Source organism: Heterocephalus glaber, unplaced genomic scaffold, assembly GCF_053883595.1.
Source record: "Heterocephalus glaber isolate CG9 unplaced genomic scaffold, H.glaber_assembly_v1.0 deba00001757, whole genome shotgun sequence".
NCBI lineage: Eukaryota > Metazoa > Chordata > Mammalia > Rodentia > Bathyergidae > Heterocephalus > Heterocephalus glaber.
In genome coordinates this window covers 698,339-721,111 of record NW_028258454.1, presented here as the reverse complement: position 1 = coordinate 721,111, position 22,773 = coordinate 698,339, and the positions used below count along the sequence as shown (strand labels likewise).

The 22,773-nt window shown below is 39.5% G+C and overlaps 1 non-coding gene across 1 annotated transcript; it reads right to left on the bottom strand.

Annotated features, from left to right (window-relative positions):
• Positions 1-15,015: 15,015 nt before the first annotated feature.
• Positions 15,016-15,122, bottom strand: LOC147821229 (U6 spliceosomal RNA). Its single transcript, XR_015447418.1, has one exon. It is a non-coding gene; the product is annotated as a U6 spliceosomal RNA (small nuclear RNA).
• Positions 15,123-22,773: the final 7,651 nt, after the last annotated feature.

Sequence of the window (22,773 nt, the reverse complement as noted above, 5' to 3'; positions counted from 1 at the left end):
TTCCTGTTTCCAAGCTAAAATGTACCTAAAATGTAGACAGTTTTTATCTAGTGACCCCATTCTTTGTGCTTTCCTTAGCTACACAACAGGATAAACTCTTTTCAAAAAACAGTCCTTCAAGTGTTTGAAGATGACTTTCATGTCCCTGCTAAGCCATTTTTTAATCCAGTGTTCCAATGTGCAACAGTTGTCCTAGTTCCAACTGAGTTGGGACAGTCATCCATGGAGAGTTTATGACCCTCGACCATCCCAGGTCATGGAAGTGACTCTCCTCAGGGCTTGCTCCAGTTTTTCCAGATCATACCTCAATCCTTGACTAGTATGGATGGGCAGCAGGAGGAAGCCACTTCCCTTGCTCCACACACCATATCTCTGTTCATGTAGCCTACCATGATATCATTCTCTTGGCAGCTTGGACCCTCTGCTGGTTCAGATGGAACCTATTAGGGTTATATCTATGTGCCCCCCCCACCAAGCCACATTTGCTCATAGATGGTGCTTTTGAGAGGTGACTGGATCATGGGTGTGTGATACTGGATTAGTCCACTGGTGGGTTTAGCATATTCTGGGTGTGGATAATGGATTTACTGAGGAGAAAGACCCATCCTGAATGGGGGTAGCATCAACCAATAGGCTTGTAGCCTGGATGGACTAAAAAGGGAAAGAAGGAAGGCTTATTGTTTTCTGCCTGCACTGCCATGAACTGTTTCTCCTCTACTATGCCCCTCTGCCATGCCACTCTGCCTTGTAGCCAGATGACTGTGGACTGAAACCTCTACAAATTGTGAGCCCAAATAAACCTAACCTTGTTTAACTTGTGGGTGTCAGACATTTTGCTCCAGCAATGAGAAAGTATCTAAAATAGAGCCCAAAGTTCATCCAAACTCCTAAAAGCTGAGGTCCTCCCTAATAGTTTGGGTCTATCCCTTTGAATTCATACTTTGAACATCAATATCTGGTTTTTGCCAAGCTTTTTGGCTGGCTGTTTTGTTGTGTTTTTGCATTTGTTCCAGCCTGAGAGGTCATTTAGAACTCTCTCCTGCCATTCACACATCTGCTTTCCCTACAAATGGTGGGCCAGAGGCATGTCACAGGTGGCCTGATCAGACCAAGAGCTGCAGCTCACCTACAGTGTTTATTTTGAGTGGTATTGATCTGTTAATCAGAGCTCTTGGATTATGATGATAAGACCAGTTCAGTGAGCTGTAACTCTGGGCCATGCACTCTGTACTTCTCTGTCTTGACCACTAGAGGCAGGAAGATAAGTTACACTGGGTTAAAAGTGGATAGAATTTCAGTGCAGATAAGGAGAATGTTCTAGGGGCCAGAGCTCCACAGATAGGACATGAGATAGGGGAAAGGCAGCCCCTTGGAGAAAGAAACCCCCGGAGCTGAGGACGGGTAGGGAAGAAACAGATTGTGCCAGATTCCTGAGAGCCTAAATGTCATGTAGAGGAGTTGCCCTTTTGGGAATTTGTGAGGAGCTTCCCATGCAAAGATTCTAGAGCAGAACCTGAGAGGTTCTGAGAGGAAAACTTTCCCTGCAGGACACCCAGCTTCAGAGAAGAGAAGCTGGCTCAGAAGAACACTGGAGAATCCAGATAAGGGCAGGTAAGATCCCCAAGCCAAGATGTAACGGTGGAGTGGATGAGCACAGGAGAAGGGAGAGAAGGCATTTCAGAGATCAAGTCAACAAGACTTGGCAATCATGTGTGTTGAGTTAGTTGGGAAGAGAAGGCACAGGGTGTAGGACAGCAAGAAAGAAGGACTAATGAAGGGTAATCCCAGGGCTTCAGGCTAGGGGAGACTCAAAAATGTGAATGTCTTGATCAAAATTAGAATAGTCAGAAAGAGTAATTGATATGGAAAGAGAAGAATTGAGAAAGAAGCATTTGATTTTAGATAAGTTAGAGATACTGAGGGGATTCTAATGAAGGTGGAATTGTAGGTGAGAATTTGGATTAATGTATTGAAATGAGAATCAAAGCTACAGAATTGGTTGTGTTTTGTATAGAAGAGTGTGTAAAGATGGATGAGGGCTCTGGATCGGCAAGTTTAAATTACAAAGCAACCTACAGTGCAGATTTCTATTACAGAATTACACGTATGGGACAGGAGAATAACAACAACAAAGCATTGAAGGAGAAGGAAAATGTAGGGGGAGACCTAAGCAGATCATAATGACTATAATTAGGATTCTATTTTTTTTCAAGTTATGGGAAATGCAGTTCAAACTGGTTTAATAAAAAATGAGTATATTCTTCCACTTGATGGGTAAATCCAGGCTAGCCCAAGCTCAGAAGCATTCAGGAGCTTAAAGATGTTGACTTATTTTTGCTCTTCTCACTTCATTTTGCTTTCCTATGTTGGCTCAGGAGTCTTTACCTTACGGTGACAAAATAGTTGTCAGGAGCTCTACTCTATTTTCTCCAGCAAGAGGCACAATTTCCCTCCCAACAGTTCCAGGGAAGGTCTCTGCAGAGGGCTGACTAGCTCTGGTGTAGTGGCCATTGCTTGCCCCCTTCTAAGCCAGTCTCTGTGGCCAAGGGATTCTTACCCGCTGATGCTTAAACTAAGCCAGCGCTCATCTCTCAAGTCACAAGTAGAGTGTGCAATACCTAAATGACATGGACTGAGGACAGGAAAGGGGTTGGTTTCCAGAGGGAAACTGGGGTGCTCTTCCAAGAAGGTGAAATGGAAGCAACAGAAATGATGACTCTCCATGACAGAAACCAAGGGAAGAAGCACAGGAAAGAAGTTGGAAGTGGTCAGTAGTGCAAATGATCAGGAAGATTGGTGGAGATGGGAAGTGAATGGCCAGATGCTAGACAAGATCACTGAGTCATTTGCGTCTTTAGAAGGGCAGAAATATGGGAAGAAATCAGATTTTAGTGGATGAAGGGGTGAGTGGGAATAGAAACACTATAATAGTTTGGATTTGTTGATTTAAAGGAGTCCATCGGTGACACCAAGAGGAGAAACTAGCTCGACCCCAATTCTGTCCCAGTGAGACCCTGTGAGTGAGGCCCTGAGTAACAACTCCCAGGCTCTGTTCTCAGTAATCTCAAAGCTTAGGACAAAAGAGGGAACTGTTAGTGAATAAATGATGGGGAGAAAGAGCAGTTTATGACCCTCAGGTTTTAGAATGGGAGGATACACTGAGAAACTGAGATGAGGACAGAGTTGTCACAGAAGGGAGAGGGATGATGTGAATCCAGGGGTTTCAGGAAAGGCTTTCAGGGGACGTGGTACCTGAGCTGGGTTTTGTAGGATGAATGGGAGTTCATTTTAGGAAGCAAAACAGGGAAAGAAGTGTCAAGGAGAAGGCAAGCATTTCTTTCAGAGGCTTGTGGGTGCATGTTGCTGGAGTGCACAGGACAGAGGCAGGACGGGTGATGAAGAAGGGCTTGTATGATATGCTGAAGGACTGGGGCTTTGTCCTGTGGGTGGTCAGTAGTAGAACAGTTTTAAGTCAGTCAAAGACAGTATCAGGTTAGGAGGTAGGAAGAAAATCTGGCATGGTAGGCAGAGAGAGGCAACAGAATCAGAGGGGTCAGTTCATGTGTTCATAGTGGTGGGAAGGAGGGATACAGCCCAACACCACAGCAGGACAGGGTGAGGGACACAGGAGAAGGGTCATCAGAAACGGGGAACGGATAAGATTTCATGATTCTTGGATGGGGGAGTGGAAAAGAGAGAAACTTTGAAGACAAGGGACAGGGCTCAGGGAAGGAGGCCATGTGGAAAGAACAGTGGGAGGAGGCAGCCCCCAGGGAGGCAGGACACTGGGCCTCGACAGGTGCAGGAGAGCCCGGCTGAGCACTCAGTGGGGAGTTAGGACAGGGAATGCCAGTGTGAACCCAGAGTGATACTGAGGAGGGCAGGAGAGGGACTGGATATCGGCGATCACCTACTGCGAGCGTACAGGCTTCAGGTTCCTGAGGGAAAGGAGTCATGAGAACCAGTCAGCCACGGAATCCTGTCCCTCCTAGCTGCTCTTCTGCTATTTGCTTCACCAAGGTCTTCAGCAACTCCAGCAGTGGTTTCAGGTGTAGCAGGCTGGTCAGACCCTGGATGATCCCAGGAGCTTCTTCAAACTGTCACCCATTCTGGCACCTGACATGGGATGTCTAGAGCGAAGCCTGAGCATGAGTGTTTTTAGGAAACTTCATGTAGGATGTTCTGAAAGACTTGGTACCCACCTCGCAGTTAAGAATCCCTGAGATTCAGGACTGAGCCCTGGCATTGTGACAGTGTGGGAGAAGCTGGGGGTGGAACGGTTTGGAGAAACTAGTGGGTGTGAAATGACTCAGGAAAGGAGGATAAATTGAGGGGGAGGCTGTGGGAGCAGATATGGGAAAGATCCGTCTTCTCACTGATGATGGATCCACCTCTCTGGGCCATTTCCAGGCTGATGCCAGCCTCCCAGCCTGCCTTTTGTGTAGCTCCTCCCTTTACTAGTCCCCCACACCCACCCTGTGTCCACTTTAACCTGTGGCAGCCAGGGTAGTGAGTTTGTTAGCACAAGAGATCACAAAATCTAAGCGCAAAGACGATAACCAGGATTTCTGAAATATCACATCTAGAGGCAAGCAATGAAAAATGGGGAGAAAAGCCCCAAAACTGTAGGCAGTAGAAAGGCTCTGAGGAGCTTCGAGTTGCAGCAGTTTGTGTGAACACTGCCCTCTGCTGGCCACAGTCAGACTGTGGCCACCTTTGGTGGAGAGGACTGGAAGTTGGTGTCTGAGCCGCTGTAGGTCAAGTCACACACCACCATTAACTTCACTGTTATGACTCATTAGGTAAAAACTTAGCCTGAAAATTTAGGTTTGGAGATTTTCCAGTTAACCATACTCTGATAAAGACAGGCCCTGAAAAATTGCCTTAGGAAATACTGTGATGTGCTTGTAATGCTCATCTGGAGATAAGTTAAACAGAGATAGAGATTTTTCCTGGAATTAATTAATGAAATTTCAAATGATGCCTGATACTTTTATGCTGTTAATAATAATGGCCAACATTTATCAGATATTTATAGTTCTTGGCACTCTTTGTACATTACATCAGTTAATTTTCACAACAACCAAGGAAACAAGAACTATTAGCATTCATACCTAACAGATGAGGTAACTGAGGTATAAAGAATCTAAATACCATGGTCAAGGTCATCAAGCCTTAATTCCATGGCAAACTATGGAATTAAGCCCAGGACCAGTCTATAGCTTACTTGTTACAATCATGTGAACTGCTTCATCACATTCACTTTGTAGAATTGCTCCAATATACAAGGTGTTTATTTTCTTTTAATGGTTCCAAGCAGGCTTTTTTGAGACGAAATGCTGCTCCCCTTTCATACGCTGTGTTGTAGGGACTCAGACCCCTTACAACTTCGGGTTCCACCATTATCTGGGTCTGGTCACTTTCAAACACATCTAGCCAGCCAGAAGAGAAAAGGGCTTGGAGAAGGCACTCTTGCTTCTCATTTTAGCTACTTTCTTATCACTGGGACAAAGTACCTGACACATGCAACTTAAGGAGAAGAGGTTTATTTTGGCTTATGTTTCAGAGGATTCAGTCCGTGGCTGACTGGCTCCAAGGCAGAAACAGGATGGTAGAAGGGCGTGGGGGAAGAACGCTGCACACTTCATCATAGCCAGGAAGCAGAGAAAGGAGGAAGAATCAGGAACAAATATACACTTTTCGCTGAATCAGCCCACTGCAGACAGTCAGGTCTGTGCATGGCCTACCGAAGTCCTGAGTCACACAGAAGATGTGGAATCACCCCACTGCTGACAGACAGGTCTGCCCATGCCCTACCGAGGTCCCCAGTCCCACAGACCATGCCAAATCAGCCTGCTGCAGACAGGCAGGTCTGTGCATGGCCTACTGAGGTCCCTAGTCACGTGGAACATACTGAATCAGCCCACGGCCTGGCAACAATCCACTGGACCCCCCCACCCCGCTCCTCTCTACAACCACCTGGTTCCACACTACAAAGATGCAGAGGACACCAGACCACCAGACCACGGTACTGAGTCCTGCTGCTCCTGGCCCAGAGGAAGGAGCTTCCAGGCCACCATCCCTCCCACTGCTCCCGGCCCAGAGGTAGGGGCTTCTGAGCCGCCATCCCACTGCTCCTGGTGCAGAGGAAGGGGCTCCCCAGCCACCATCCCTCCCGCTGCTCCAAGCCCACAGGAAAGGGCTTTTGGGCCACCATCCCTACCGCTGCTCCTGGCCCCTGTCCCACATCTCCTAGCTCAGAGGAGGTAATCCATGCAGGCACTAACAGCACCCCACCCCAGTTGAAATGAGACAACATGTAAATAAGTCCCAAAACTAGACTTCCAGATCACCTACAGCAACCCCAAAGGGAAATGAGATGGAACACTCTGATACTCAGCCACCTGAACCCACTGAACTGGCAACAAAAGGGGATCTGGAAAAAAGGAAATCAGAAATAATTTCTCAGAGAGTGGGAGAAATTGTGCCCCTAGTGCAAGACATGATTAATAAATCTAGAGAGGAGCTCAGGAACATGATGGAATCCCAACATAGGAAACAAATGGAATCCATAAAACAGATGCAAATAGATTTCTAGGACATGAAAAACTCCATTGAAAGTCTACACAGCAGAATGAGCCAATGTGAGGACAGAATTTCAGATAGAGAAGATAAGATGGCACTTAGTGACCAGGAAAAGAAAACTTGCTTCAAAATTATAAGGGAACATGAGAAATCAATCCAGCAGCTGCTAGATGATGCAAAGAAGAATAATATAAGACTGATTGGAGTCAACGAAGAAACAGAAGAGAGTGCAGATGACATAAAAAAATCTCTTCACAGAAATAATGGCAGAAAACTTCCCAAACAGGGGAAAAGAGCTTGACATACAGATAAGTGAGGCATATAGGACTCCAAATAGCCTTGATCAAAAACAATCTACACATAGGCATATAATTGTTAAGATTCCAGAAACTCAACAGAAGAACAAAGTTCTCCAAGCAGTCAGAGAAAAGAAACAAATCACATACAAAGGAAAGCCCATCAGAGTCACAGCAGACTTCTCAACACAAACCATCAAGGCAAGAAGAGCATGGAGTGACATATTCCAAGCCCTAAAAGAAAACAGCCTCCAACCCAGATTGATGTACTCTGCAAAACTATCTTTCAAAATAGATGGAGAAATAAGATACTTTCATGACAAAGAGCACCTTAGGAACTTCATGAATACCAAACCAGCACTCCAAAGAATTTTACACAATATCCTAGGAACAGACATTGAGGATCACAATCCCAGGAAGCAAAGCAGAATGAACCCATCTGGCATGACAAGAAATTAAATGGAAAGGGTTAGAACCCAACAAAAAGAAAAAGTCATGCCAATGACAAGTCAATACATTTCAGTTATAACCATCAATGTTAATGGTCTCAATTCACCAATGAAAAGAAATAGACTGGCAGAATGGGTCAAGAAGCAAAATCCAACAATATGCTGCATACAAGAAACACACGTAATTCAAAAGGAAACTCATGGACTGAAAGTTAAAGGGTGGAAAACAATACTCCATGCGATGGGAACCCGAAAAAAAGCAGGAGTAGCTATCCTCTTTGCAGATCAAGTAGATTTCAAACCAACACTGATTAAGAGAGATGAAGAAGGACACTATATCCTTGTAAAGGGAAGAATCCAAGAGGAAGAGATGACAATCATAAATATCTATGCACCAAACACTAGTGCACCCAACTATATAAAACAAATACTAAAGGACATGAAAAGTCATATATGCACTAATACAATTGTAGTGGGGGAACTCAACATCCCACTGTCACAAATAGATAGATCAACTAGACTAAAAATAAGTAATGAAATACTAGAACTCAATTGAACTCTTGAACAAATGAACTTAACAGATGTTTACAGAGTCTTCCACCCCACAAAATCAGAATACACATTCTTCTCAGCTGCACATGGGTCATTCTTCAAAATAGACCACATACTCACACATAGAACATGTTTAAGTAAGTGCAAAGGAATTGAAGTTATTCCCTGTATATTATCAGACCATAGTGTGATGAAATTGGAGATCCATAGCAAAAGAAACTCAAAAAATTTCACAAAAACGTGGAAATTGAACAACACACTTCTGAATAATCAATGGGTCACAGAGAAAATTAAAGAAGAAATCAGACAGTTCCTTCAATTAAATGACAATGGCAATACAACATATCAGAATCTATGGGACACAATGAAAGCAGTCTTATGAGGGAAATTCATAGCAGTGAATATGCATATTAGGAAAACAGAACGAGCCCAATTAAACAACCTGATGCTGAACCTCAAGCTTCTAGAAAAAGAAGAGCAGGACAACCCCAAAGCTCATACAAGGTAGGAAATTATAAAGATCAGAGGAGAAATCAATGCAATGGAGACTAAGAGAACGATACAAAAAAATCAATGAAGCCAAGAGTTGGTTCTTTGAAAGAATCAACAAAATTGACAAACCCTTAGCCAACCTTGTCAGAAAAAGGAAAGAAAAGGCCCAAATCCATGCAATTAGGAATGAAAAGGGTGAAATGACAACAGACCCAGCAGAAATCCAGAGGATCATCAATACCTACTTCCAGAACCTATACGCCAATAAGATGGACAACACAGAAGAAATGGACAGATTCCTAGATACATATGAATTACCAAAGTTGAACGAAGAAGACCTAAAAATTCTGAACAACCCAATATCAACCAATGAAATTGAAAATGTAATTAAAAATTTATCAACTAAGAAAATCCTGGGCCCTGATGGCTTCACTGTTAAATTCTACAAGACATTTAGAGAGGAACTGCTGCTACCACTGTTTAAACTCTTCAATGAAAATTGAAAGGGAAGCAATACTCCCAAATTCATTCCTGGAAGCAAGCATCACCTTGATCCCCAAAGCAGAAAAAGACCCAACCGAAAAGGAGAACTATAGGCCAATCTTACTAATGAACATAGATGCAAAAATCCTTAATAAGATAATGTCAAACAGAATGCAGAAGATCATCAAGAAGATCATACACACTGATCAAGTGGGATTTGTACCAGGGATGCAGGGAAGGTTCAACATACACAAATCAATCAATGTAATACACTATATCAATAGAGCCAAGGACAAAAATCATATGATTATCTCCATAGATGCAGAAAAAGCATTTGACAAAATCCAACATGCATTTATGATAAAATCCCTACAAAAAATTGGAATAGATGGTCTCTACCTCAAACTGATAGAAGCCATCTATGAAAAACCAACAGCCAATATCATACTAAATGGTCAAAAACTGAAATCCTTCACACTAAAATCAGGAACAAGACAAGGATGTCCACTATCACCACTCTTGTTCAATATAGTTCTGGAAACATTAGCCACAGCAATTAGACAAGAGAAAGAAATAAAAGGAATAAAGATAGGTAATGAAGAAATCAAATTGTCGTTATTTGCAGATGACATGATACTCTATATAGAAGACCCCAAGAACTCCACCAAAGGTCTTCTAGACTTAATAACCAAATTCAGTCAAGTAGCTGGTTACAAGGTCAACACACAAAAATCAATAGCTTTCCTCTACACCAATGACAGACTCACTGAGAGAGAAATAGGGCAAATAATTCCTTTCACAATAGCATCCAAAAAACTGAAGTACCTAGGAATCAACCTAACAAAAGAAATCCAAGACCTCTTCTCTGAAAACTATGGCACTCTGAAAAGACAGATTGAAGATGATATCAGAAAATGGACAGACATCTCCTGCTCCTGGGTAGGAAGGATTAATATAGTGAAAATGGCCATCCTTCCAAAACTGCTATATAGATTTAATGCAATTCCAATTGAGATCCCAGCAGCATACTTCATAGACAGTGAGAAAACAATCCAAAAATTCATTTGGAACAAGAAGAGACCCAGAATAGCAAAAGCAATTCTAGGTAACAGGGACATGGCAGGGGGTATCACAATCCCCAACCTGCAACTCTACTACAAAGCTACTGTGATAAAAACAGCATGGTACTGGCAAAGAAACAGACCTGAGGACCAGTGGAACAGATTAGAAGATGCAGGAACAATGCCAGACACACTCAGACATCTCATCTTCGATAAAAGAGCCAAACACCCTCACTGGAGGAAAGATAGCCTCTTTAATAAATGGTGCTGGAAAAATTGGGCTTCAACTTGCCAAAGATTAAAACTAGACCTGTATCTCTCACCATGCACTAAACTAAAATCAAAATGGATTAAAGATCTAAATATTAAAATAGAAACTCTGAACCAGTTGGAACAGAGGTTAGGTAGAACCCTTGAAGACATCGGTGTAGGAAAAGATTTTATGAACAAAACCTCAGTTGCCTGTGAACTAGCACAAACAATCAACAAGTGGGATCTCTTCTTATTAAAAGGCTTCTGCCTAGCAAGAGAAGCCACCAGCAATGTTAAGAGACAACCCACAATGTGGGAAAAAATCTTCACCTGCTCTTCCTCAGACAAAGGTCTACTATCTCGAATCTATAAAGAACTTAAAAAGATCAGACCTCCCAAATTTAAAGACCTGATCCGATAATGGGCATCTGAAATGAACAGACATTTCTCAGACAAAGAAGTAGAAATAGCAAATAAATACATGAAAAAATGTTCAACATCACTGGTCATTCAAGAGATGCAAATGAAAACAATGCTGAGATTCCACCTCACTCCAGAAAGAATGGCTGCTATCATGAAATCCACCAATAACAAATGCTGGCGGGGCTGTGGGGAAAGAGGAACCCTGCTCCACTGCTGGTGGGAGTGTAGACTGGTGCAAGCACTGTGGAAATCAGTATGGAGATACCTCAAAGAACTAGGACTGGAAGTCCCATTTGATCCTGCTATTCCGCTGCTGGGGATCTTCCCCAAAGAATTAAAGGAATCATACCACAGTGATATATGTGCACCCATGTTCATAGCAGCACAGTTTGCAATAGCTAAAACTTGGAAATAGCCCAAATGCCCATCAACTGGAGAGTGGATAAAGAAAATGTGGGTTTTTTATAAAATGGAGTACTACTCAGCCATAAAAAATGAGAAATTAGAGACATTTATAGCTAAGTGGATGCACATTGAGGCAATACTCTTAAGTGAAATAAATAGGACACACATGTGTAAATACCGAATAGTTTCTCTGGTGTGAGAAACTGAAAGTGTAAATAAGGACTCAATGTATAATAGGTAATTTGAAATAGGAAGAAAAGGGGCAAAGGGGAAGGAAGTGGGAGGGCTAGGGGAAAGGATAGAAGGGAATGGGATTAATATGAGAAAATGGAAAAATAGGAACAAAATCTTTGTAAATAGGGAGGACTGGAGGGGTTGAAGGGAGGGCTGGGCAAGGGTGAAAAATAAGAACCAAGAGAGACTATGTAAAGGTGCAAATTTCCAATGATGAATGTCATTATATTGGATACCTAAAATATACCAATGATTAGAATGAATAATCGATAATGCAAAATAGGAAGAAAAGGCCCAAAGGGGTAGGGGTAGTGGGAGGGGCAGGGGAAAGGAATGAAGGGAAAGGAAAAATGATGAGAAATGGAAAAAATGGAAATAAAGTCTTTGTAAATAGGGAAGGGTGGAGAGGGTGAAGGGAGGGCTAGGAATGGGGAAAAACTAAGAACCAAGATGCATTATGTAAAGATACAATTCCCAATGAGAAATGTAATTGTGTTGTATACCTACAATGTACCAATAAAAGAATTTAATAAAAAAAAAGAAATTTAAGAGTATGTATGTAGGATTTTTTTTTTTTTTGAAAACAAAACAAAACAAAAAAGCAAAAACAAATATGCACTTTCAGGTCACATCACTGATGACCGACCTCCAACCAGGCCCCACCTCCTTCCAACACATTCAGCTGTGAACTCATCAGTGAATCCACTGATGAGTGTAGCACTCCCACGATCCAGTCACCTTTCAAAAACATGAGAATTTGGGGAGACACCTTAGATCTAATCTGTAACACTTAAACTATGGCTTCCGTTCCTAAGGCAAGAACTAGTCTGTTGGCCACATTTAGATGCAAAGTGGCTGGGAAATGTCATCTTTGACTGGCCAGCCCTTTCCAGCATGAACTCCATACCACAGAAGAGAGAGTAGAGATTTGGGTGACCACCGTGGTGGAATGGTTCACTGACTGAGATCTCACTTGTGAGTCCTGCCTTAGGTGGACCCCACAGCAAGATCCAGAGGCTAAAGTTGTCAGCAGTAAGTCATTTGTAAGGCATTTTTCCTGTTGACAGAGCATGTTCACACATATTATCTCATTTAATCCCCACAATTCTTATGAGGTGATAATTACTCTAATTTTACAGGTAGGGAAATAAGGCTAAGTAGACAGGTGGTTTGCCCAAATTCCCACAGATGAGTCAACTGATTTATTTGCATAGTCAGATCCTAGAAATAGAGTGGCTGTTGACAAGTTTAGGTTGAGCTTGACCAAACATTTTATAGGTGGGTGTGGGGGAGGGATAAACCGAGCTTTGAGTAGAAACGGGTGCTCACAGATCTGTGACTTGAGAAATGACCATCACTTATGAAACCTGAAGACTGTTTATCCAGATTTTTCCAGGGACTCTAAAGTTGGAAGAAATTGAGGGACAAGGGTAGCAACAAAAGAGTGATGAATAGAGGCAATTGGAGAGACAGCAAGTTTCTCAAAGTATCTTCCAATCCTCTCTCTTGATCAAATGTCCCAGAACATACAGTATAAAAATGGGCTTGGGGGTGAAGGGAGTGCTGGGAATGGGGAAACAATAAGAGCCAAGATACATCACCCAATGTACATTGGGTACAAGCACCCAATGATAAATGTAAATGTATTGTATACCTAAAATGTACCAATAAAAGTTTAAGCAAAAAAAAAAAAAGGGCTTGAATTTATTGTAATGATTTACATTGCAGACTTGATTTGCTGTTGGCCCTCTAGCACGTGCTTGATTGTTACAGACTTTTCCTTCTTGGAGGTTAGGAGCGATGCTTACTTTGTCTCGCACCCACTTCTGGGGCCACTTCAGTCTCAGTGTATTAGCCCTTGGGTAATAAGGAGGGGTTATCATTATTTTAATTCTCACTACGCTTTCATTCTAGGCTAGTTTAAATACTTAAAAATTTTATTTTATATTTTATGGTGTAATGTTAAAAGTATATGAAAAAGGAAATAAATATATAAAAGTAGTCATTCAACAACTAAATCAAGATATTAGCATTTTCCAAATATATTTGTTAAGGATTTCTAAATTAATTTAATTAAGTTTGTAGAATATAATTTGTTTGCTTTGTTAAAATGAACATTCCTTAGACTAATTAAGTTTAGTGGAGTTTATTTGAACAAATCAAAACAAACAAAAAGGATTTGCAAAGTCCCAGAACCAGAGCAGGTTCTTTTAATAATGCTTTTTAAGGGCTGGGGATTTAGCTCAGTGGTTTCGCCGCCTGCTGTGCAAGCACAAGGTTCGGAGTTCGATCCCTGGTACCAAAAAAAAAAAACCCAAAACAAAAAAAATAATGTTTTTAAAAAATTTATTTTCTAATTGACTCATAAAACCATAAAATTATACATATTAACAAAATACCATGTGATGTTTCAATAATGTACACATTGTACAATGTTTAAATCAGATCGGTAATATCTATCTCATTTATCATATCTTTGTAAGAAAACTTACAAAAAGCTTTCTTTTAGCTTTTAGAAATGTACTGTATATTATTGTTACCCTGCTGCACAGTAGCTCACCAGAACTTCTTGTTCTCATCTAACTATAACTTACTACCCTTTGATCAGTCTTTTCCCATTCTTGTAACCCCCTACTTCCCACCAGATTCTGAGAACTATGGCAAACAACATGAGATAGTATTTATGGAAAAAAGGCAAGAACTAGAAACCAGCTTAATTGGCTACAGCATAGTCAATCAGCCAGTCAATAGGTTTAGTTTTTGGGTCCAGTACAGGTGCCTGGTCCAAATCCATGGGTTTGTATCTAATATTAACAAGTTTTTAAGTTATTTTGTATTTGCCAAGTTATGTTTACAGTCTATCTTGGTGAATGTTTCATGTACACTTGACAAGAATGGTCATTCTGCCTTTGATGTTGATGATAGTATGTAAATACTATTCAAGTGAAGTTGGTTGGTAGCATTATCCAAGCCTACTATATCCTTGCTGACTTTATGTCTACCTGTTTTTTTGATTACTGAGAAAAGAGTGTTAAATCTCCAACTATAATTATAGATTTGTTTCCATTTTTTCCTTCCATTCTTTTTTTAAATCCTCTTTCCCTGCCTTATCTTCTCCCTCGCCCTCCCTTTGTCCTTTTCCCATTTGAACAGATTCTGCTTCCCAATATCTATCCTCTGTTTTGCTCCTTATTTATCCTTTGAGTTACTTTCTTTCTTTCTTTTTTTTTTTTTGAGTTTTTAAAGTATTTTTAATATTTTTTTTAAACAAGGCTGGGAAAAAAGGGACAAAATGCATTGGAATACAGAAGACAAAGTTTAGAGAAGAAATGCAGCACTTGACTCTCCCCCCCCCCCATTAAGTTTATTGGTACATTTTAGGTATACAATACAGTTATATTCACCATTGGGATCTTGTACCATTACATGAGTCTCTTGGTTCTTATTTTTTTCCCCTTCCCTTGCCCTCCCTTCACCCTCTCCACCCTTCCCTATTTGCAAAGACCTTGTTTCCATTTTATTTCCTCTTCTCATATTTTTTCCTTTCTCTTTTTTCCCTTCCCCTACCCCTCCCAATTCCCCTGCTCTTTTAGACCTTTTCTTCCTGTTACACAATATCAGTTATACATTTTTTAAAATTACAATATCAAGATCTAGGAGACATTACCACAGATTTTACAGAATTTAAAAGGATAAAGAAAGCATATTACAAAAATAGCACTTGACTCTTTAGCGGGGAGATTTTATGATTAGCTGAACCAAAGCCCACCCTTGCTTTGATATAAAAATATGGAACGCTTCACGAATTTTAGTGTCATCCTTGCGCAGGGGCCATGCTAATCTTCTCTGTATCATTCCAGTTTTAGTATATGTGCTGCCAAAGCAAGCACCCCTTTGAGTTTCTTATAGAAGAGAAACAAAGCAATATTTAAACTTTTGTGCTTGATTTATTTCACTTAAAATTATGGTTTTGAGGTACATCCATTTACCTATAAATGACTGAAGTTTATCCTTCTTTATGGCAAAGTAGTACTCCATTGTATATAAATATCACATTTTCTTTATAAATTCATCCATTGATGGGCATATGAGCTGTTTCCAAGATTTGGCTATTACAAATTGTGCTGTTATAAATGTGGGTATGCATGTATCACTGTGGTATGATGTTTTAGAGTCCTTTGGAAAGATGTCTCAAAGGGAAATAGCTGGGTCCAGTGGAACTTCTAGTTTTAGTTTTTTTGAGGAATCTACGTACTGATTGCCATAGTGATTTATAGTCCCACCAACAAAGGAGAAGGGATCCTTTCTCCTCACAGCCTTGCCAGCATTTGTTATTGATTGATTTTTTGATGATAGCCATTCTTTCTGGAGTGAGATGGAATCTCATTGTTAATTTGCATTTCTCCAGTGACCAGTGATGTTGAACATTTTTTCATATATTTATTTTCTGTTTGTACTTCTTCATCTGAGAAATGTGTATATTCTCGATTTTAGTCCTTTGAGAAGCTGGTAAAACAATTTTCCAATTCTGTGTATTGTCTCTTCACTCTGCTGGTGGTTTCTTTTGCTGTGCAAAAACTTTTTAATTTGATGTGATCCTAGTTGTTAATTCTTTGTAATATTTCCTGAGTGGTCAGGTTTTTGTTGATAAAACCTTTACCTACACCTATGTCTTCAAGTTTTATCTATTCTCTCTTCCAGCAGAATAAGTGTTTCTGTTTTATGTTTAGACCTTTGATCCATTTTGATTTTAGTTTAAGTGCATGGTGAGAGATATGGGTCTAGGTTAAATCTTTGGCATGTGGACAGCCAGTTTTCCAACATCATTTATTAAAGAGGATATCTTTCTTCCCATGAAGGTGTTAGGCCCCTTTGTCAAATATAATGTAGCTGGGTGTGCTTGTTTCTGAATCTTCTATTCTGTTCCACTGATCATTAGGTCTGGTTGTTTTTTTGTTTGGTTGTTTGCTTTTTGTAGCATGCTATTTTTATAAAGGTAGCTTTGTAGTATAATTTCAAATCAGGGATTGTGGTGCTCTCTGCCTTGCTCTTGTTTCCCAGAATTGCTTTTACTATTTTGGCTCTCTTCTGATTCCATATGAATTTTATTGTTTTCTTTTAGGGCTTGAAATACTTCACTCTGAAGTCCCTTTGACTCAAGGGTTTGTGTTGAGAAGTTGCCTGTGATTCTGATTAGTTTTCTTTTATAGGTGATTCTTTTTCTTAACAGGTTTTAATATTCTGTTCTTGTGGTGAATTTATGGAATCTTGACTATTATCTCTTGGGGTAGTTTTTTTCTGATTATGGCAAATCAGAGTTCTATATGCTTCACTGGTAATGTATTCAAATTCTTTTTTCATGCTTGGGAAGTTTTCTACTATATGAACAGATTTCTAATGTCTTTTGTGCCATCTTCTGATTTTTCATTGATTCCCAATTAATCTTATGTTATTCTTCTTTGCATCATCTAGCAGTTGTTGGATTGATTTTTCATGATCCTTTGCTATTTTTAAGAAGTCTTTTAATTCTTGATTGCCAGTCATGTGCCTGTCTTCTGTATCTGATATTCTAACTTCACAGTGGTTGATTCTGCTGGATATGCTTTCAATAGAATTTTTAATCTCTTGGATATCTGTTTGAATCTGTTTTATGGAATCCAGTTCTTTCCTATGTTGGGCATTCATTCAAACAATTGCAAAGAAACCTTACAAAGAAACAAAAACAAGCAATCTGAAAAAACCCCAAATGAACAGCCATAACAACAACAGCAGCAACAACAACAACAACAACAACAACAACAACAACAACAAAGCAAAGAAAGAAAAGGAAGTTTCTCTGTGATTTCAAGCCCATGGTTTTCTTCTGGGGTCTACAGTTTTGTAGCAGTGTCCATTTCAAGGCATGACTCTGCTCTTGCTGATAGACAAAGGAGGCAGTTACAGCCCAGATCCATGCTGGATAATCCCAGCAAGCTGGTAGTAGGATTAGGGCATGGTGTTGGGTCTGGTATTTTCGAATCAACTACAGTTCAGGCTTAGCCTGAACTCTGGTTGTGGGGTTGGGGATTCAGTCATTTAATTTATAACACTCTGGGTGTCTCTTGCCATCCTGGTCATGGTTCCCTAACCATGGACGTCTCCTATAATTTTCTCTCACCAAGTCACTGTGGTAAGTTAACACTGAGAGCCCTGAGATGGAGCTGACCTGAGGCTCAGTTAGCCCCTAAAATGACATCTGACCAAGCACACTTTCCAGGGGACACACAGTCACTTGGTTTGGAGTCACCCACCAGCTGTTGCTGTACATAGCATCCACTGGTCTGCTCCAGTGGTGCATTTCTCCTTGGAGGCCTCTGGAGTCACTTGCCCTCACCATGTCTCTATAGATTTTATCTTCCTTTCTCATGCCATGAACCAGGAGCTGGAAAGAAATTGCAGGTTGCCTCTTTCTTTTCTATATTGTGGTCTGTTTTTTAAATTTCTCTGTAGGTTCCAACCTCTCTCTTTCTTTTCTTCCCCAAGTTGTTATTTTCCAGGGTATGGATTTTGAATCCTGGAGCAGCTGCTTTGTTGCTGCTTAGCATGTCACTATCTCTCCAACCCTCAAATGTTTTTTTAAAGAGGCTTAAAAATTCAAAATATGTATGTTTACATTTAATCAGATAGTGACCATTTCTGGTTTTCTTTACATCCTTGTACAGATCCAAATTCCTATCTGGTATTATTTGAGCTTTAAAATATCCTCTTTAATTCTTTTATTGCTTCTGGCTAGAAAAAGTTCTACCCAGTTTTAGTTTTCCTAGAAATGTTTTTAGTTTTGGGGGGTTTTTTTTGGTACCAGGGATAGAACTCGGAATCTTGCACTTGCGAGGCAGGTGGCAGCACCCTTGAGCTAAATCCCCGGCCCCTGTTTTTAGTTTTCGTCTTTGGTTTTGAAAGATATTTTTTCTGAATATAGATTTTAGATTAATAATTATTTTTTCTTTTAGCACTTTAAGGATGGCATTCAATTTTTTTTTGGTTTTATTGTTTCTACTGAGAAATCAGTAGAATATTTGCCTCAGTACCGCTATATCTAATGTGTATGTGTGTGTCGTGTATTTCTGGCTGCTTTAATATTTTTTAACTTATTTCCAACAATTCAATTATGATTTTTTTTTTTTTTTGTACTGGGGATTGAATTTAGGAACTTATGGTTGCAAGGCAGGAGCGGTGCTGCTGAGCTAAATCCCTGGCCCTGATCGTAATGTATTTCTGAGATTATCTTTATTGCATTTGGGTTTTGCTGAACTTCTTGGATTCATGAGTATATAATTTTTAAATCAAATTTGGAACAATTTTGGTCACTGTTTCTTTAAATATCACTTCTGAATACCATTGCCACCAACTTTTCCTGCGACTACAGTTATACAAATTGTCCCTCAAGTCATTGAGGTTTTTTTGTTTTTTAAGACCCCCCCCCTCGCTTTAGACTGGATAATTTAATCTGGATAATTTTAATTGCTATATCTTCAGGTATACTTATCTTCTTTTGTGTAGGGTCTAATCCCCATTAAGCCAACCAGTGAATTTTTCATTTCAAGCAAATCACTACTTGGCTTAATACCATTTTTCCTCAATGATTTAAAATTCTACCTTTATCATGTACTAATTCCCACAGATGTTTGTATTTAATGTACTTTCTATTCTGTTACATTGATTTATTTGTGTATTCATGGTCTATGGATTTTTATTATTATAATTTAATATATGCTAACATATGGTAGGGTTAGCTCTCTCACAACACTTTTGGTTTTCTTTCTATTCTTATTTATTATTTCCATAAGAAGTTTAAAGTCAGATTATTCAATTAAAAGAAAATTCTGTTGATATTTTAAATTTTATATTTATAGGTTAATTTAGAAATAATTAGCGTTTTTCTCATGTCATCCCTTCCTATGCAGGATTTGTCTTTTCATTTTTCAAGTCTTTTTTGCATCCCTAAATAGCATTTTAGTTTTCTTCATATAGATCTTAAATATTTCTTACTATATTTATTTTTGGGCATCTTGTGTTTCTGTTATTGTGGCTATTATAAATGCTATCCTCTTGTTATTATATGTTCTAAGTGGTTATTGATTTTACACAGGAAAACTGTTCATCTCTATGTTAGTCTTGTCCCAATTACTTTACTGCATTCTCTATTGTTTCCATTCATTTGCTCATAATTTTTTCAGGTACACAGCTTAATATGTAAAAAATAGTCTTTTATTGAGTTTGGATGTTCTATTTTATAATGTTCTGGTATTGCCTGCATTTTATTTTTTCTCTAGTTTTAAATACCTTAAACATACTCATTTAAAAACCTTTTCATATTGTGCCATTATCTGTAGTTTATGAGTATAAAATCTCCCTATTTCATGTGCTGGCTGCATTTCAAAGTAGTTCCTTTCTGGAAAGAAGGGAAAGGAAAAATTATGAGAAAAGGAAAAAATGGAAACAAACTCTTTGTAAATAGGGAAGGGTGGAGGGGGTGAAGGGAGGACAGGGAATGGGGAAAAAATAAGAACCAAGTACATCATGTACAGGTACAAGCACCCAATGATAAATGTAAATGTATTGTATACCTAAAATGTACCAATAAAACAATGTAAGGGAAAAAAATCAGGAGAACAAATTATCAAACTTAGAATGAAACTATCAAAGTAGTTCCTTTTTTCATATAATTAGACATTTTACTATGAGCTCATTTTTAGGAGAAAAATTTTGCGGTGAGTCCCAGGGGCTTGTTTTGTGCAGGCATCTGTGTCATTTGGTTCACATTTCCTTTTGTCGGGTCCATTCTTAGATAATTTTTATGTTTATTTTTTGACTATAACTTCTTTCACTTATGGTTAGGAGAAAGTTTGACTAACACCCACATGTGGTGCAATTTTGGAAGTTTGATTTCTGGAGGTTTACTCTCCTCCCTCCCACGACATTGGGCAGATGGTCAACTTCCTGCCACATCCTTAAGTCAGTGGGCAGAGTTTTTCTAGTCCCTATTTCATGGTGGGAACAGCTTTTTGGCTTTTAACTTTATTCAAAGACTTCAGGCCTGCTTCTTATCACCTGCAGGATTAAAGCCTAATCCTCTATTCCTCTGGGTCTTTTTAAAAATTCATTAATTATATTGGTACATTTTAGGTATACAATATGAAGACATTCACCATTGGGAATTAGTACCTTTACATAATATATCTTGGTTCTTATTTTTTCCCCATTCCCCTGCTCTCCCTTCAACCCCTCCACCCCTCCCTATTTACAATGACTTTGTTTCCATTTTTTCCTTTTCTCATATTTTTTCCTTTCCCCTTCTTTCCATTCCCCTCCCCTCTCCCTCCTCCTCCCCTTCCCTCTTCCCCTTTGGACCTTTTCGTCCTATTTCATATTATCTATTATACATTTTGAATCACTTCTCAGCCTTTTGGCTAAGATCAAATGTATTATACATTTTGATTCTTATTTATACTTTCAGTTTCTCACACCAGAGAAAGTATTTGGTATTTACACATGTGTGTCCTATTTATTTCACTTAAGTCCTATGGGTCTTAAAACCCATCTTCTATGCCAGTATATGTTTCCAATATCGCTATGACCATTTGTTTTTAACACCTGCTCAATTTTATGGGCTTGAATATCTATTTCCTTTTTGGGACAGGGTAATTTTCCTTGCTTATTATTGAGTTTGACTATAAAATGGTGATGATTATAACAGCAGCAACAACATCTTGTTATTACAGTGTATCCAAAATGTACATGGGTTTGCACTATATTGGTAAACATCCTACATCAATTCAATCAGTGCCATTGACCGATATTTCCTGATGAGCCATTAAATAATTTGGACTCATGTCTGTTCTTGTCACACAGAGAAATACTTAACCTCAAGTATCTTAGATTCTAAGTTCTAATGTTCACTCCACAACTTTTCCTACACTCTCCCTTCTATTCCTTCATATAACAGTATTTTTTTTTTGGTGCTGGGGATTGAACTCAGGTTCTTGTGCTTGCGCAGCAGGTGGTGAAACCACTGAGCTAAATCCCTGGCCCCATATAACAATATTTATTGAGCATCTATTTTGTTCCAGGAACTGAGGCTGTCATCCAGCATATACAACTTCATAAAGTTAGGTCAAAGCTTTGAAAGACGTCACTTCCTGTGGCCTAGGGTCAGATAGTAATTTTAATGCACTATGGTAAGTACTTAAAGTAGATATAGGGGCAGTACATTTGTAGGGAAATGTTTAAAGGTTCTGTATATGAGTGTGAAATGGAGATGACCATGTGTCTGTGTTTTCTTTTATGTATCCTAGGAATAACAAGGAAGAGTAGGAAAGTAGGCAATGGGAGGGTGGGAGAGGGAGAGCATTGTTCTAGGTGTTGTGGTCCTTGGCTACTGGTTTTTATTGCTAATCAGTGTGGCAGCTCTCAGTCTACCTGAGGTTCTGGGTCAGCAGTTCTGGAGTGGGTCCCAATCATCTGCATATTTAGGAGCATCTTTAGGTGATTTTAATGTAGAATTAGAATTCATGACTGATATTGAAAACAATATCACACTGACTCCTATTTTTCACTTTATTTGAAAATAAATTTCTGTTAATCTCTAAAAATACCAACTTTTCCACTCACATGTATGCCTTGTTTGTTGTGTGCATCTCCACACATACAACTCTGTGTTGTAACCAGTGGACAGAGTGGGAGAAATCTGAAGTTGATGGGGCCATTATATTCTTTTTCCAGGACTTCTATAAGAAGGTATTACTAACTGGGTAACTTAGACCCACAGAAATTTAGGAGCTAATTACATGACTTTTGGATAACTCATCTTAGGCTTGCTCCTCAGTGTAAATGTGCCTCAGTGCCCTCCACTATGAAGTAAAGCAGATAATTTCCAGATCCAGAATTCTAGTCCAACACTTCATAGTTGCCCAAGAGAAGATTCTTTCGGTAACAGTTGCCCTTGTTGCATTTGTTATTAATACTATTATGTAATCTCACTGAGTTTAGAGGCTTAGATAGTTTTTTCCTGAGAGAAAAAGTGTCAGTAAGCTCAAATGCAAGCAGACTAATTTTTCTATCATCCAGGGTTGTAATTAAGTAATGGTAATTGATGTAACAACTCAGCCAGTTAGATGACCTGCTTTTACTCCCCCAGTTGTTGCATTCTAAAGTGATGAGGCTGAGTTTCATGATCCAGGGAATCTACCTTATTAACTTATAGTCACACTTCAGGGGTGTGTGTGGGCAAGCACAGGAATGTGAATAGTAATTGTCAATGAGCCAGATTGGAGGACAACAGGGAGGTGCTCAGAGTTGAAGGTTCCAAATGTTTCTCATTAATTATGTTCAAAACAAACTATCAGCCTAAAAATCCCAATTAGGGAGCAGCACATGGCTCACACAGCCGTAGTGGTAAATTTCCTGATGTACTGGTTTTCATTTTGGGAATTAGAGTAGTGCAATGGAAAAAATTCAGTCTCTGGAGCTAGGGAGACTGGGTTAAAAATCTGGCTCTCCAGC